The sequence below is a fragment of the Mastomys coucha genome, unplaced genomic scaffold (assembly GCF_008632895.1).
Source record: "Mastomys coucha isolate ucsf_1 unplaced genomic scaffold, UCSF_Mcou_1 pScaffold1, whole genome shotgun sequence".
NCBI lineage: Eukaryota > Metazoa > Chordata > Mammalia > Rodentia > Muridae > Mastomys > Mastomys coucha.
In genome coordinates this window covers 43,505,394-43,524,568 of record NW_022196891.1, presented here as the reverse complement: position 1 = coordinate 43,524,568, position 19,175 = coordinate 43,505,394, and the positions used below count along the sequence as shown (strand labels likewise).

At 33.4% G+C, this 19,175-nt stretch overlaps 1 protein-coding gene across 4 annotated transcripts in view; it reads right to left on the bottom strand.

The window, feature by feature from the left end:
- Brinp3 (BMP/retinoic acid inducible neural specific 3) overlaps positions 1 to 19,175 on the bottom strand; it is a 375,633-nt gene that overhangs the window by 208,783 nt on the left and 147,675 nt on the right. The window lies entirely within an intron of this gene.

The window sequence follows — 19,175 nt, the reverse complement described above, 5'->3', positions numbered from 1 at the left end:
AGACAATTAACTTGGGAGGTGGCTTGTAGGAAAGAGAACAACAAAGTGAGACTGAATGCTTTGCTTGATGTTTGTAACTCTTGCATCAAGTTTGAAGAAGAGGACTTTATAAATTACTCTTTCTCTGAGATGAATTCTTTTCCATATTATCACAGCCAATGAACCAGATTCTTACCCACATCTAATGTCTGTGCCACCCTCCAAATATAACCATTGTTCATTGATACAGTTGGTGAATGACTTTATTGATAGACCATGTTAATACACACACCATTTCTTAAACGAATGTAACCTGTTTCCTGTGGTCTGAGAATAAAGTCACTCACTCAAGTCAAATAGTTTTGACCATAGAAGGAAGTCTGTATTCAAAAATTGTGCCTACAATTCATTCCTTGGCGTAGCAGAACTGTCAACTCTCAGCTTAGCTGTGATAGAGGTAAAACCCTACGGTGATTTGAGGGTCATTGAAGTACAGCCTTATTACAATGAACTCCAATGTCTAAAAAATGTTCTTATTTTGGGATTGTAGCACGGTAAGAGCCAAGATTTTAAACTCAACTAAATACTTAACAAACAAAAAAATAAAAAGACTTTAAATATTTATGTTCATTTAAGAAAATGCTAGTAGTGATGTATTATTTTGAAATATACAGTTAATATATTTAGAGCTATTTAAAATTTATACTTAGAAAACTTATGTATTTTCAATATTGCTGTAGACAAGCATCTACATAACACTGTTAAATTGATTGTTGTTTTACATCAAACAACTTTTATAATACTCATTTTTATTGTTATAATATTTTATAAATTTTAAGGAATATGATAAAAAAAGATATTGTAGGTATTGAAGAGGGGGTCTCTGGGAGGAGATGGAGTACAAAAGGGAAACAAGAATGTGATTTATTTCTATTTACTTAAAATATGTTTTTAAATGTTAACAAATTCAGACAAATTGAAATCATGTAACTTTTCTCATCATAATGCAACAAAAGTTAAAAAAAAAAGAAATTAAATCCCGATTTTTGTGACAAATGGAACTTGAGATGATAAAATTAGGTAGAATATATCAGGCACAGAAACACAATAATTACATGATCTGACTCATGCAAGATATTTTTTATAGGTTGATTACATATAAATTAAGAAAAGAATTCCAGCAAAAAAGCTGGAGACCAGAAGGGAAGCCTTCGGAGATACTGGACAACAGCTACTACTGAGAGAAGTAGTATATGACTACTTAATGGAAGATATAATTTGAGAAGCTACAGAAAGAATATTTAAACGATGAATATTTGAGGAGGTTAAAATGTATAGTGTGATTGAGACATGTTTTTAAATGTAGTCATATGTAAGAGTGGAGAGAACATGGTAGCTCATAACCATGTCTGATGGTTATGTTTTCATTATAATCTAGAATAGTTTATTTAATTTAAAGAAAGTGTATATCTAGTCTCAGGGTCTTGAGGAATATACTGAGCTATCTCTGAATGAGAAAGATGAAATGAAAAGACCCTAAAATCTGCTTTTCTGTATAAAATACACACATAGTCATTCTTACATCTTAAACTTTTTGTGACTGTTGCTTGATATAAATTTTACCTATCTACCTTAATTTGGTGCGTTTTACCTTCTCCTTGATTTAAATGCCTTATGCACTTATATGAACAGACAAGGAGTGAATTCCTTTTAAAGAGTGGATTTCAGCCTTCAAATGTCAGTTTATGAGCTTACAGACTCAATTCACTCTTTATCATTTATTTTGGACAAAACGCATCTTTACCCTTTATCATTATTTTTTCTCAATGTCATGTATCAAATAGGATAGACCATATATACATCTAAACAAAGATTAACTTAGTATCCACGTAATGTACAAAGAACTATTATGTTAATTGCATGAGCATTATTTAAGATATGCCCTTACTCCTCATATATTCTCATGAATAGTCAGATAAAATAAGTCATAATTGCTTATTCAGTATTTTTAATTTATGTAGAAAAATAGAAATTGAGATTAATTAGTCCCTCATTTCTACTTAGAAATATTTCTACTTGTTTTCAATGTAATGATTTATAACATCTTGTATTCTCTGTAATACTTTTCTGGCAATTCAGATAAAAGCTTTTGGAAACAATCCTGATAAGAGATGATAAAAGAGACTTTCTAAATAAAGAAATTGTCTTTGGGCTACGAACTACTCTGAGATAATTTTAAATATCCATTGTTTACTTCTTGGGCATGGGAGCAGTAGGCATCTGCTGCTGTTTCTTAAAACAATTGTAGGTTTATTTGACCAATATTTGAATATACTATGTCAATCTATTTCACTTTTCTGATACTTTCATGAACACAGATTACTCTTAAACATAGCTTTACAGATTGAAGCAACTTGCATAGATTAAAAATAAATAGCATGTTTATTTATGTGGTGAATTACGTTGATGGATTTCCTTATATTGAACCATCCCTGCATTCCTGGGATGAAACCTACTTGATCATGGTGGATAATTGTTTTGATGTGTTCTTTGATTCATTTGCAAGAATTTTATTGAGTATCTTTGCATCGATATTCATAAGGGAGATTGGTCTGAAGTTTTCTTTCTTCGTTGGGTCTCTGTGTGGTTTAGGTATAAGAGTAATTGTGGCTTCATAGAACGAAATGGGTAGAGTGCCTAAGGGGGAACCAAATACCCACGGAAGGAGTTGCAGAGATTAACTATGGAGCAGGGACTGAAGGAAGGGCAAGCCAGCCTAAATATAGCTATCTCCTAAGAGGCTCTGACAGTACCTGACTAACACAGATGTAGAGGCTCACAGCCACCCATCAAACTGAATACAGGGTCCCCAGTGAAGGAGTTAGAGAAAGGACCAATGGAGCTGAGGGGTTTGCAGTCCCTTAGGACTAACAACAATATGAACTAACTAGTACTCTCAGAGCTCCCAGGGTCTCAACCACCAACCAAGGACTGCACATGGAGGGGTCTGATTGTTCTGGCAGCATGTGTATAGTAGAGGATTGCAAATCCGATCAGCAATAGGAGGAGAGGACCTCAGCCCTGTGAAGGTTCTGTGCCCCAGTGTAGGGGAATGCCAGGGCCAGAAAGTGGAAGAGGGCAGGGTGGCAGGCATGGGGAAGTGGGAGGCAACAGGGGTTTGTTTTTGTTGTTTTTGTTTGTTTCTTTGTTTTTTGGAGGGGAAACTGGGAATGGAGAAATTTACATGTAAATAAAGAAAATATCTAAAATAAAAAAAATAAAAGAGAAATTTACATGTAAATAAAGAAAATATCTAAAATAAAAAAATAAAATAAATAGCATGCAAATTTATAGAATTATGGGTTTTACTATTTTGCCTGTGGGTTTTCTCTCTAGAAATGTATTAAATTTCATTGTAGATCATTTTGTCACCAGAAAAGTTTCAGGAATCAAACTGGAAGTTAATATCTGTACAGGAATTGGAAGCAGAAGAGTGAAGTTTCAAGTTTTTCTCCATGAAGGAACAATGGCAACTCTACAATCTACTATATTTCCTCAAAGCAAAGCAACATCATGCTCTGTGGAAAACATGGGAAATGTGGCATTGCATATGATTATCAACATGAGAATGCTTTACTAAAGGTCATCTCAGAATTCCATCTTGATGATTGATGCCTGGAACAAATAAGAACATTCTGAAAATTTACTAAGACCTTCATTACTTCTTAGAGCCTACACAGATCATCAATATATCCTCATTATAACTGATCTAATTCTTTAAAGGAAAGAGCTACAATGATTAGAATTTAATATATACCATCCCCTGTAGAAGTACAACTATTCTATAAATTACAAAAATTAACCCTAACCAGTTCAAACAGAACACTTCTTTGAAATGGCTTTTGTGGATCTAGTAACATGCATGTTGGCTGAATATTCTGACATTCAAGTATCTATTATTTGCATACACATACATGTATTTAACTTCAATGTCAATTATAGTTTTATTCCCACTCATCTTATAAAAAGTTTGGAAAAAAAGAATTGGACAATGAAAATACATTGTAGTTGTGGTCATATAATTTCTACATTGCCATTGCCCTCCTGTATTCATACTTAAATTTCATGTCAAAAAATGCTCAATGCAATTAATACAACCACAATTTCAGATTCTTCAAAAGTAGAGAATTAGTCATAGTATAGATTGAAAAATTTGAACACAATAGCATAGGAAAAGCTTGCTATAATTTTGACAAAACAAGATAATGCAGTGACTCAAACCATATTTATCTCTAACTAGTAATTTTTACCAAATGAAGGTATTTTCCTAATTGCTCAAAGTTATTAATTGCATGAGTTTTCCCATTTTTCCACATGTTGGTTAATAATTTAAATATTATCAATACTCATTTAATTAGAAGTAATAATATTGAAAGTGTACTGTAGGAATAAATTCAGCATGAGTATCATAAAGTGACCCGTAGCTGTTAGTAGCTATAACCTTGTAATTAGACCTGTAAAAACATAGTTTTTTTTAAGTCATGCCTGCAGTGATTGATACTTGCCATAATTTTATTATGTGTAGCTGTTGTATATATAATTGGATTATTTTTACCACACTTATTATCCCATTTTCTTATTTTACAAAATATCTTATTTTCCACGAGGCTGGTAAAAAAGTAAAGACAAAAGCAAACAAATACTCCCTAATGTCTTTGATGAACTGAATTGGAGTGCTCTTGGTGGTGCTGCTTCAAGGATATTGGTAAGAATTTGGCATTGGGCTAGCGCAAACCAGTAGGGTTAAGTTCTTAATCATTTTGATAAGTCTCTAAATGCCTTGGGACCTTACTTTATGCCTTGTTTGTTCCTTGACTGCTTTGTTTTTAATACCTTAGAACTGGCCATATTCTTGGCATCCACCTACATTTATGTAAAATCAGACTGAAAAAAAAATTAAGCATGCTTCAGCATTTTCTGGAGTCATAATATAATGCTGTCTGACTGCCTTCTCTTTTTTCCTCACTCCCTCCCTTGAGAGCCTGTTGAATGACTGATGTGACATGGACAAACAAATAATCAAAATAAAATAGTGAGAAGATCCAATCAAAAAAATACACCAGGAACCTGAACAAAGAATATTCAAAAGGAGAAAAATATAGTTAAAATATATTTCTAAAAGTATTTATTTTCCATAGCAATAAGAGAAATGCAAATCAAATCACCTGGAGAATTAATTATACCCTGACCAAATGTGGAAGATCAACAAAACAAACTACAAAAAATATTGGAGAGGACATGAGGTTAGAGGGACCTATACAAGTGTACATAGTTGCGCACTGTTAGTGAGATTGAAACTTGGTTCAGACACTGTAAAAAATCAATGTGGTGGTTTCTCAAATAACAAAAGATAAATAAACCCACTATGTTACTCATGTATTCAAAAGATTCAACATCCTACACTTTCTCAGGCATATTCATTGCAGCTCTAATCACAATAGCTAGAAATTAAAAATAACCTATATATTTATCACTGGACAAAAAAATAAATAAGGAAATTGTACTACATATACACTGCAGAATATTATGAAGCCAGACATTTAATGTACCTAACAATATTGACTTTAGTTTCAGATTAAATTGTGATAATTAAAGTTATCACAATTAAATGAGAAATATGTTTTACCACTAAACAATTTGATATTGAACATATGAACACATCAAAGTCATAGATTCTTAACCTATAATGCCAGGTATAGTTATTTTTATAAAACAAAGAGACTAATAAAATAGATTTTTAAAACCCAATTAATATTCAAGTAGCTATCACACTGGTCCTGAGCATAGACTGCAATTAAAAAGCTAGTAGGAAAACAAAACTTATCATAGAACTTATTCTTCCAAATGAAAAAGTTAACATTGTTTCAAAAGTTAGCAATTTTTATAATACTTCATTAGAGACTCTTACTAATGGTACCTATTATCTTCACAGTCATCTCAAATTAGGACTAACTGTAGATGATGTCAGGGTAATTAGTCCAGTAAGTATCAAAGAGTGTAACAAATTATAATGTCCTAAGTCATTTAAGTCATGAGGTTACAAGCGTAAATCCACAGATTCTTTGCAGGATAATTACAATAGAGAGACAATGATAAAAGATGTCAGTCGTTTAAAGAAAATTGTACATAGTAGTTATTATTGAAAAATTTAAAAAGTTGCAGACTACAATGCTATTGTGGGGAAAATGAATTGTTAATTTTTTTTAAGTCTAACAGGATTGAAATACCTTCTTTATGACTGCATGCAATGACCTCACTTTAATCCACCAAACTTCACTTGCTCAAGGTTTTACCCTAATAGAGGTACAGCTGGTGACTAAGCTTTTAGCATGAGAATTTTGGAGGCACTTCAGACCTGAATAAAGTGGTATTAAAGTTTTTGTGTGTATCATTAACCACTCTCTGAGGTATGTAATATTATTAACATGGCATTTGTTTTAAGATCTTAGGATGAAGGATAGAGGAGACTGTGACAGATGGAACTGAGTGTAGAGCAGACAACAGTGACTTTGCATTTGTCTCAGTCCTGATACAAGACCCTAAACAATGGACTGAAACCTCAGAAGTCTTGGAAACCACGAACTCTAAATATACCTTTGTTTCTTTTCAAACAAATAAATGTGTTTAAAACCTTGAAATAAACACTTTTTTTCAGAAGAAGTAAAAGACCTTTGAAATGACAATGAATAATATAGAATTAATGACTGAAATAGAAGACATTAGTTGATAGAAAGATGTCCCATGTGCATTAATTGCTAGAATTAATATTTGCAAGTGGCTAAGTGACAAAATAAAATCTATAGACTCAAAGCAAATAACTATCCAACTCTAATGCTATTTTTTCCAGAAGTAAGTTTAGAATTTGAAAATTCTCAGGAAAGCACAACATACATCAAATACCTAAAGCAATCCTGAGCAAAACACAGTGCTGAATTTTCTCTGTACCTGAATTCAAGTTACACTGCAAAGCAATATTAACAACAAAGTGAAACAAAAGCAGTTCCTGGTACTGGATGTAAATCCGAGATGCACTTCAGTGGAGTACACTAGAGGATCCAGATCCACGTCCGTGACGCTTCTGCTCGATAGAGGATCCAGATCCACGTCCATGACGCTTCTGCTCGATAGAGGATCCAGATCCACGTCCAAGACGCTTCTGCTCTCGGATTTTTTTTTTTTTATAAAGTTGTAAAAGCTATGGTTAGAATTATGCAGCTTTATAACAAATAACTCTGAGAAAATTACAAATCTTTCTGCTGAAGAGTGACACAAGTTCTCTACAAATTAACACTAATAAACCAATGGAAATATCTAACCTATGAAACTTTGAAACTATTGGAACAAAGAGTCGATAAAACTATTCCAAATATAGGTCTGGGGTGGGTTTTCAAACCACAGTTGCTCAGGTAAAAATGTCAAAAATGAGCAATATGGTCCTCAGGACTTCAAAAACATAATTTATTTGTTGGGCTGGAAAGATGAGACATCAGTTAGGTGTATTTGTTGATCTTCCAAAGGCCCCAAGTTTGATTTTCAGAACCCCAAATCTGAACTTAATCATCTATAATGCTAATACTATATGATCTGTCACTCCTTGCTGGCCTATATGCATATTGCATCCATATGGTGTATAGAGATACTTTCAGGCTAAATAAATTTACAGAAAAAAAATAAAATGAAAATAAAACTTTAAAATAATTATTTTCAATAATTGTATATGTATGCTATTATATGTGGGATTTGGCTGTTATTATTTTGGGTTTTGCACAAGTATCAGTAAAGTAGATTGGTATGCCTATACTGAATTATTAAATTATATTAATATAGCCTAAATATGATTTGTTTTAACAAACCATGAGTGTTAAAATATCTATTTGGAATTATTAATTTAAATAGTAATCTTTCATTGTAATTAACTGCCTTTATTAAGTATAGTTTTAAAACCATGTTTGCTGTAATCACACTGAAGAATATTATGCTATATATTACTATTTTATTATATATAGAAACAGCCCTGTATGTTTACTTAGTTTGAATTCTACCTTACCATATATTTTTAACTACTACCTTGCTTTAACTTGTGTTTGAATGATACTTCTATTTGGGTCCATTAATTCCACACATTTTCATATTTATAATATGATTTTCTACATATCTTAATATGAATATGACTTTGGTACTTATATTGTTCATGTTGAATGCTGGAGTAATTTATTGCAAGTTGGCCTTAATTTTGTATATTTTACATATTTGTGGCAGTTGGATATAGCACATTTTGACAACATAAATATGAAGTAAAATGTAATGCACAACTGCACAGATTACTCATTCTCTTGTTTTCAGCATTTATTTTGAACTAGCTTTGAGTTGTTAGAATTTTTGCACTTTTTACATGAGCCACCATTTTAAAAATTTCTTATGTCATCTATCTCTTAGCATTACTGTTACCTGTGGATTACAAAACGTAAATTATGTTAGCACATACTTATTCTTCCTAGGCTTCATATTCAAATCTCACACTAAGTAAACCTTTTAAATACCATTAACATTACACAAGCTTCAACATCGCGATGGCCTCCTGTAGGTTCCCTTCTTCCTAACTAACATTACCCAGCTGCAGCTAATCTGTCATAGGCTTTATGTGTACTCACACCAGCATGCATGTTTCCCTCTGGATACATTATATTTTTAGGGTATATGTTTGATACAAACCAAAGGATTCATTGATAAATATCTTTTGCTCCCATTATAAAATAACTTCATCATAGTCACTAATGAGTTTTCCTATTTTTGTCAATGTTGTTCTTAAAGTTCCTATGTATACCACAGAGTTTTCACTCGTGACACAGATCCTGAATCAGTAGAAGGAGTTCAAATAAAATATACTTGTAGGAGAAAATACGAATGTGATTTAAAGTGATTAAAACTTACAGGGCTCAAAGAGTAGCCGAAGTGCTTTTCCTCACCTACCCTTCTGTGTGTTCCAGGGACTGGAGTGGGGAAGGATTGAAACTATTTGGATAAAATTGAAAACCATTAATTATTATGTAACAATACACTTCCAGTAATAGCCTCCGTGTCTTCTCATTTTCCTCCTCCTTTTTTCTTTTCTCTTCCTCTTTATTTGCTCTCTTGTCTCTCTCCCCTGTTTCATTGTCCCTCTGTCTGTCTCTTCATTCTTTTCCCCTCATTCCCTCCCATCTCCTTATCTATCTGTATCACTCTATCTTTCGTGCTCTGTCTGTCTGTCTGTCTGCTGTATGTATCTTTTTCCCTCTGAATTTTATTAAAACATAACCTGATACCGCAGTAGAATGCAGTGGTAGGTCTTATAGTTAGAATGCATTAGAATGCAGTGGTAGGTAATCAAAGACTTATATTTATGCATTCTTTGGGGGGACAACCATACTCTTTCAGTTATAAGAGGATGCACAGTGTCACATATATGTGTCAGCATTATGACAGGTAGGACAAAGGCTTATACTAACTCAGTTTCTATACTGGTCAATAGAAATAAATATATTTAATTTGGTTTTAAATAAAAGTTTAAAAATATTTTCCCCACAGAAACCATGAAGCAGTTTAAGTTTGGTGGCAAGAAGAAAAGAAAAGGTGTGCACATGACACAGAAGCTGACAAATAAATTATATGGTAACTGAAGACAGAATTTTATCTGCATGTGAATTAACAAACCTAAGATGTTAAATTGAGGAATGTGCTCCTTTCTGGAAACAATATAATTTTGCTATAAACAATTATTCAAAGCTGTACACCAGCATGAGTTTGAATCTCAACTGTGTGGCAACAGAACAATGCCTTTAACTGCTTTATAAATTTATAACATCCTCTTGGAGACAGGGAAGAGGTGTGGGATGTGGAACAGTTGGAGGGTGGACCAAGGGGTTATAAAGACTGGACTGTAAAAAAGAAAGATTAAAGAATAAAATAAAATAATTTACAGCATCATTGATTGAAAGCTGGAATTCAGAGACTGTGTCTGACCACAGTGAGACTGTGTAGATAGATGTATGGGAAGCATAGAAGGGATTTGAGGAGAGGTATGTGTAGAAAAATTTTAATCAAGCTACTTGGCTGCTCTGTCTGCAATACAGACATACCCTTCGTACAAACCTTCAATCTCAAACAATGTAGGTAAAGTTAGTTTGTAGAAGGAAGCAGCCATGTTTGAAGGTGACACGTAATTGACAGGCAGACAAAATAGTGAATTAGAGAATGAATTGACAGAATTTTCATGAGAACAACACAGGACAGAAAAAAAATATTTAAGAGGAGCCCAGGGAGAGAGTTTAGTCAGTTCTTTCTAGTCAGTTGAGTTCAGTAAAGTGGAGTCAGCTGGGAGTCAGTGCAGTGAGTTTTGTGCACATAGTTGTTTGTTCATGAGTACATGCAGTTCAGGGCAGTTTAGAAGAGGCAGTTGAAGAGAATAAGAAGTAGCCAAAAGATTGGAGTAGAGTTGGGTTTTGTCCAAGCAGTGAAATTCAGTCAGCAGCTGAGAGAAGTCAGATGGAATCAGTCAATTTAGAGAGGAGTGAGCCAGAACAGCTGAGTTGAGCCATCCATCTAGAGTTCAGAAAGCACTACAAAGGGTAGCTTATTCATCTGGAAGCCTTGAAGACACCAATTACATTAGGTGGATCAAAGTCACTTTTACATATATGGGAAGAGAAAAAAAAGACACGCAGAAGAAAAGATTATAGGTGAATAATTGCATGATATGTAAAATACTATGAGAAATTCTAATATGATAATATTTGAACACAAATTACTCTTTTTTGTTCAGAATAAATAACCCCCCAGAAAATACTACAATTTCATCAATAGAAAGAGGAAGATGACATTTTGAGTTAACTCACATTTTGTTGAAACTGGAATTCTAAAAACTGAATGGATAAACAGGATTATTAGTGATTGCAGTTATAGGTGATGAGCTTCAGTACAAATTAGGACAGAAATTCTAAAAAAGCTCTAAAAAATGACTAGGTAAGAATCAAAAAAGATTCTTAGATGGGAGCAGAGAACAATGTTGAGGAACTCAAGGATGAAATTATAAAGCTGTTGGGAAAATGATTTTTTTCAAACAGCCATTGAACTTGAAGTTCCCTAATGCACGAGAAGGATCCTAGAAAAAGAGACAGATAATTCTGAGATGGACAGCAGCATTGTCTATGAGTATAAAGGACATATCAATCATAATGTAAAACAAGATGATTTTATGAGGAAATATCATTTGACTTTTATACTGTGAACATCATCTAGAAAAAAATAGATGTTTTAAATACAAATATATCTGACAATTTTATTTGTTTGTTTGTTCCTGGGAGGGGAAACTGGGAAAAGAAAAATCATATGACATATAAATAAAGAAAATATCTAATAAAAAACCAGTAATTCATCATTATGAAATTCTTAAGTTTTAGGCACTTCAAAGAAGATTGAAGAAGATTTTGAAGATTTAGAGAAATCATATTTGACGGAAAAATCCACATAATTAAGATATCTGTAAATATTAACCAAAACAGAAATAGTCTAACAGAGTAGCTACTTAAAAGTCATGCAGAAAAAGAGGGTCCAGCTACAAATACTGTAGACAGGGTAAAAGAAACATTAGTAACTTTGAACAATATGCCCTAATAAAATATAAAAACAAAAAAGGTAAAAAACAATAAACAAATATTTATGATTTTGTGAGGGTTATGAAACTTAAGGTTATGTCAAAACTATGTCTGAGATCGTAGTTAAAGATGGGATACTGACAAATTTAAGAATTATTTAGATCACATAGGAAAAAATAAAAGAAAAAAATTGTGAAAAAAATAAAAAATAAAGAAATAGAGAGGGGGGAGAGAAATTAGCTACCAAACAGAATGGGCAAGAACTCTTAATGAAAAATTCAAAATCTTTAGTCAAAAGGGAAATGCAAATCCAAATGACTCTGAGATTCCATCTTACACTTGTAAGGATGACCAAGATCAATAACCCAAGGGACAGAATATGCTGACAAGAATGTGGAAGAAGGGAAACACTCCTCCATTGCTAGTAAGATTACAAACTTGTACATCTACTCTAGAAATCAATTTGGAGGTTTCTTAGAAAATTAGAAATGGGTCTACTTTAAGACCCAACTACACCATTCCTGGGCATATATCCAAAAGTTGCTGCACCACACCACAAGGACATTTGCTCAACCATCATCTTAGCAACTTTATTCATATCAGAAAATGGAAACAACCAGCACGACCCTCAAAAAAAGATAAATAAAATGTAGTACATTTTCTCAATGGAATACATCTCAACTATTAAAAACAAAGATATCATGCAATTTGAAAGCAAATGGATGGAACTAGAAAACATCATTCTGAGAAGGTAAGATAAAAGATATGCATGATATGTATTGATTTATAAGTAGACAATAGGCATGAAGTATATGATAACCATGGTACAATCCATAGACCCAAAGAAGCTAAGTAAGAAGGAGGGCTCAAGGGAGGATGCTTGAATCTCTTTCAGCAGGGGAAATAAAATAAATATTGGAGGAGGATGGAGGGAGGTAAGTGGATGGGAGAAGAGGTAGGGGGGGAAAGTTGTTGGAGATCATCTTTGTTTTATTTACTATTCAAGTGATATACCTTTTACTTTTCTCTGTTCCACACATACCTCTATAAAATTTGTAGATAAATAGAAATATAATTGATTATTATTCTAGTCATATTATTGTATTTATTTGCATGCAATTACTATGAACAAAATATACTTCTTTAAAGAAAGAATTATTTTTATTTATCATTGTATAAGAAACATATATGTGAATGCCTTCCGTGGATTCATAATTTCAGGTGGCTGTGAGCTGGCTTATGTGTGTTCAGGAAACATAATGTTGATCTGGCTGAGCAGCAAGTACTTCTGCTTCTGCTCAGCTCATAACTTGTCTCCTTGTTTCAATAGTTTTCTATTGTTCTAAACATTACATGAACAATTTCAGATCATCGTTTTGATGTGTCTTTAATAATAGTGCCTGTATCACTTGGGCACTTTTTCCAAGTGGTTTCACATACTAAATATTAAATGAGTATGCTGTTACAGTTCACTAGAGTCAGAATATTGTCCCTGCCAATAGATCCTTTATCTCCATTTATTTAAATTTCTTCCTAAATAGACAATTCTTTTAATAGACAAGTATTTTTAAATAATTCTGAATTTAGGGTACTAAAATATTAATGAACTTTACCTAACTTGCCCAGTACAACTCAGATTATTTAATATAAGTAAAGAAAAGCTACTATATTTACCTACAGGTGTGCTTTTCCTTATAGTTTTTCTTTATGATATTCTGTCATTCTTTGTTTTTCCTTTCTTTCCTTTGGTTGCTGACATCTTTCTACAGCTTTCCCTTTATCTAGAAAATTCTTTTTTTTTTCTTTTCACTCCCAATGATCCCATCTTTATATTTTATTTAGTGAGTCTACTTGGCTTCTCTTGGTACTCACAAGCCTCGGTATCACTTCCTTCTGGCCCGCGTGGTCTCTAAAGTGAAATTCAACCCATTCCGTTACTTTTCTTCTGTGGGTAAAATATCATTTCTCTCTAAGTGTTAAGAAAAATAATCTCTGGTAGTAGTCAACAAATACAGACACTATTGCCGATGCTAAGAAGTGCTTGCTGACAGGAACCTGATATAGCTGTCTTCTGAGAGCCTCTGCCAGAGCCTGACAAATACAGAGGCAGATGCTCTGTATTGAGCCAAGTATTGAACTGAACACAGGGTCACCAATGGAAGAGTTAGTCTTCTTCCAAGGAACTGAAGGGGTTTGCAATCCCATAGGAAGAAAAGCAATAGCAACCAACCAGACCCCCAGAGCTCTCAGGGACTCAATCACCCACCAAAGAGTACACAAGGAGGGACCCAATTGCTCCAGCTGCATATATAGTAGAGGATGGCTTTGTCAGGCGTCAATGGGAGAAGAGGCACTTGGTCCTGTGAAGGCTGGATGCTCCAGTGTAGGAAATAAGAGGGAAGGGGGGCCGGAGTTGGTGCGTTTGCGGGGGAACACCCTCATAGAAGCAGGAAGAGGGAAGATGGGATAGTGGATTTCTGAGGGATGGGGTGAGGGGACTGGGGAATGGGATGACATTTGAAATCAAAATAAAGTACTCAATAAAAAAATAATATTTTTTCCTATCCTATGTAAAAATCTGTTGATGGTATTATTCAGTGTGTATTTGTGTATTTTGTCAACATTTAGGACCTATGAACTTATGATTTCTGATAAAAAGAATAATTTTAAATATCAGTTTACTGTATAATGCCACATTACTCATGAATATGCTTGATTTCATCTGAACTGTTGCTTTTATTTTTTTATCTCACTACCTTCGCTTGTAATATTCTCAGGTTACAGATATTTTATTTTAAAATCGTCCCAGAAATAAAGAAGTTCTTTTTATTACTTTGTGGTTGTGTTCCTTTTGTCTAAAGAGTATATTTTCCCTTTCATTGTTATTGGGTAATTTTCTTTGTTTTCTACAAATTCATTTTTTTCTTTTTTTTAATGATAATTTGTCTTTATGCTACTAACTTTTATGTCATTTTGTTTCCCTTCCTTGTAAAATTTTTATTATTTATATCTTTCCTTATTTATTCTTTCAACAGATCTGATAAGACCTTCCATTTGCTTCATTTGCTTAAAGGTGGCTGGATTTTTGCAGACATAATTTATAATATTTTTTAATCTTTTCACATTGTTCTTAGATTTCTGACATTTTTTGCTGATTCATTGATATGCTTGTTCATGATAATTTAGATTTTTATTATTTTACTTTGTAATTAAAGTATTAGAAGGCACTAATCCCTATTTGAGACAGATGATTTCCCCTTGCACCAATCAAACCGTAGAAAGAACTTTGCTGTATTATTTTCCAGTACAGTGAGACATCCCATCTCCATATTCTACTTTTGTTGAATCTCTGTGAAGAGAGACACTCCTCAAAGAAGGGCATTGCTCTGCTATTCCAGGTTATTTTTCCTCTAAATTGTGCTATAATTAGGAATAGAGTAGAGTCTTGTTTTTAATGAGAATTCTATCAATAGCATATGTTAAACCATTTTTGGTATATGCTTCATGAAGATCAAAGTCTTATCCACCTATTTTCCTTTGAGACCTCTTAAGGATGTCTATTGAATATTGGTTTCATGTAGAAATTTAGGCTTCACATAGGATATCCAGTATTATTCAAAACAGTGATGTTCATCCCATGCTGGATTCCTACATGTGGAACTATCCTATCTGTTGGTTGCTTCATTTCCTTTAGCTTTGCAAGGGCCAAAGCCTGAAATCTAGAATCTCCACTCACACTTTGGTGATGTGTGTAGAGAAAGAGAGTGTTTTTTTTTTTTTTTAGTTGTTTTTGTTCGTTTTTTTTTTTTCCATTATCACTTGCTCATTTTTAGTTTTTTAGATTCCAATTGTAGTTTTCCCTGAGGAGAGGTACCTAGTGCCTAGTCCTATAAAGGAAATACACACCTAGAGATGAATATTTTTGTTGTTGTAGACTTTGATTGTTTGTTTCACTGAAAAATTTTAAAACTGTTCCTGGCAAGCTCTTGTCTTCTATTATAAATATTAGTTCTGTATGGCAAAACAAATTTACCAACTTTTCAACTTAGTTTTTGTCAGTTATTTTGCTTGTTTCCTACAATTTTTCTTCAGATACGTTTTGAATAAACCCTTCCCATGCTTTTGCTAGCTGCTTTTTACATCAGTCCATATTCTTGTATTACGCATATTAAAGTAACTATTTGTAGATTCTCAGGCCATAAGTTTAAGCATTAGTGAAAAGTCTCAGGATCAGAGTTACTGAAATGTACCTAGATCTTTGCATATATTATCATCTTTCCAAGTAAAGAGGAAAATACTCAGCTATCAACTCTATAAGCTTAATTGAAAATGTATCTATTCTTGACCACAATTTTTTTTTTAAATGTGGAGATGTCTCTCAATGGTTTTAGTATAGTAATATTATTGCTTTTAATGCAGCAACCAGAGAATAGGAGTAATTTAAATTTATTATGTAAAGCAGATTGGTATACTATTAGTCAAGCAAGAAAGGGATCCCAAGGCACAGCTTTATATTTATAAGGAACATAAAGATAAGTCTTATAATTAGATAATATATTTTAATATTCTAAGTTTGAGCATATAGTAACAGATGGAAATCAACTTTTATATTTAATAAAAAGCTCATGCCCAGATGATCTCCAATGAATAATTAAATTAAGGTTTAAAAAAAATTAGTATTTTTTCCATCATTATAAACATAAAATAAGTATCATGATTTAAAAACAGTGTTTATTGTTTACTGAAACCTAAACAATCTGATGATGGTGAAAAGGCTCTAAATTTGTAGGTAATCCTACTTTAAAAAATAAACTTATCTTAATCATACATCTAGAGCTAGGTAAATTGAAAACAATAAACATTAAATACCAAATCAGAAGTGTTATGAATACAAACATAAGTGCTAGGAAAACAAACTACCTTACTGGGCAATTATTAAATTGAAATGAGCTTTAAATGAGCCTTCTAACCCTGCATATCAGATTCTTATTTTATTTGTTATGATACAAATAAGCAGTAATTAAGTATTCTAACATGTGACCTGATGTATTCTGGTTTGAACTTAAACATCTATTTTACAAATTGGATACTGGGATTCTTTTGAAAGAAGTAGGTCAATTAAAAGTAAGGAAAGCCAGAAGTCCAGATGGCACTGAATTCACCCAACTAAAATTAACTACCCTAGATTTGGCTCATTCTCATTATTCAATTATTCATGTGATACATGTGAAAATCTGGCAAATTGGAAAATTGCCGGTAATTTGCCCCGTCAATGGAAGATGACTCACTTCTAATTACAGACTCATCTAAAAAATATCTCCCCTTTCCCTCTAGATATTTTAAATGCAACTGACATTGTATTAATACATTTAACAATCAAAGAAAGTCATACGTAATTTAATTTTTCTTGAGTTACTAATTCAAGGAGCAATTCACATAAAGTCAGCAAGTGTTCACCTACTGGGGAAGAATACCACCTTTCACTAAAATAACTGTTTTGTGCTTAAAATTAGATAAATGATGAAAGGAAATAGTCCATAGTCATGTGATTCTGCCCCCAACGAGTTTTAAGACCCCCAAATGAATAATTTTATCTTGTAGATTTACAAAGAATTTTACTTTATTTTGGTTTAAAAGGAGTTTTACTTAAAGCTAAAATGTTAAGAATGCATACTTTACATAATTATGTTAAAGAAAATAATTACTATGTAGATCTTTTTTTTTTTTTCCCCCTGAGACAGGGTTTCTCTGTATAGCCCTGGCTGTCCTGGAACTCACTCTGTAGACCAGGCTGGCCTCAAACTCAGAAATCCTACTGCCTCTGCCTCCCAAGTGCTGGGATTAAAGGCGTGTGCCACCACCGCCCAGCTACTATGTAGATCTTATGTGACTCTCTTTGATTTTAACAAAGTATAAGAGATTTCCTTGAATTTCTCATATATCATTATTCCATACATATGTAAATCAGAATGCTACTACTTTTTTATTAATTAATTTATTTTTTTACACTCCATAATTTATTCCCCTGCCATCTACCCTTCCACTGTTTCATATCCCATACCTATATTCCACACCTACCTGTCTCCATGTAGATGTTCCCACCCCCTTACCCCACCTAACCTCTAAACTCCCTGTGGCCTTCGGTCTCTTGAGGGTTAAGTACATCATCTCTGAATGAACACAGACCTGGCAGTCCTTTACTGTATGTGTGTTGGGGGCCTGATATCAGCTGGTGTATGCTACCTCATTGGTGTCCGAGTATTTGAGAGATCTTGGCAGTCCAGGTTAATTGGGAATGCTCATCTTACTACAGGATCACCCTTCCTGCAAACTGAATCCAAGAATGCATTGAAACCACCATCCACCACAATCAAGTAGGCTTCATCCCAGGGATGCAAGGTTGGTTTCATATACAAAAATCCATTAAAGTAATCTACTCTATAAACAAACTCAAAGAAAAAAAAATCACATGATCACCTTTTTAGATGCAGAAAAAGCATTTGACAAAATACAACATCCCTTCATGTTAAAAATATTGGAGAGATCAGGAATTCTAGGCCCATATCTAAACATAATAAAAGCAATTTACTTCAAACCAACAGCCAATATCAAATTAAATGGAGACATATTTGAAACAATCCCACTGAAATCAGGGACAAGACAGGATGCACACTCTCCCCATATCTATTCAATACAGTTCTCCAAGTGTTAGCTAGAACAATAAGACAACAAAAAGAGATCAAGAGGATAAAAATTGGTAAAGAAGAAATAAAGGTATCACTATGTACAGATGATATGCTAGTATGCATAAGCAACCCCCAAAATTCTACCAGAGAACTTCTCCAGCTGATAAACAACTTCAGCATAGTGGCCAGATATAAAATTAACTCAAATAAATCAGTAGCATTCCTTTATACAAAGGATAAACAGGCTGAGAAAGAAATTAGGGAAACAACTCCCTTCACAATAGCCACAAATAATATAAAATATCTCGGGGTAACTCTAACCAAACAAGTGAATGACATATATGACAATAACTTCAAGTCTCTCAAGAAAGAAATCAAAGAAGATCTCAGAAAATGGAAAGATCTCTCATGCTCATGGTTTGGCAGATTTAACATAGTAAAAATGGCCATCCTACCAAAGGGAAACTATAGATTCAAGGGGAAACCCATCAAAATACCAAAACAATTCTTCAAAGACATGAAAAGAGTAGTTCTCAAATTCATCTGGAAAGGCAAATAAAAGGAGCATGTGTCTTTATTACATGTTTGAGCATTTTCTGGGTATATGCCCAGGAGTGATATTACTGGGTAGTACACTGGTACTACTATGTCCAATTTCCAGAGGTACTGCCAAGTGATTTCCAGAGTGGTTGTACCAGCTTGCAACCCCACCAGCAAAGTAGAAGTGTTCCTCTTTCTCCACAACCTCTCCAGCATCTACTGTCACCTGAGTTTTTTATCCTAGCCACTCTGACAGGTGTGAGGTGGAATCTCAGGG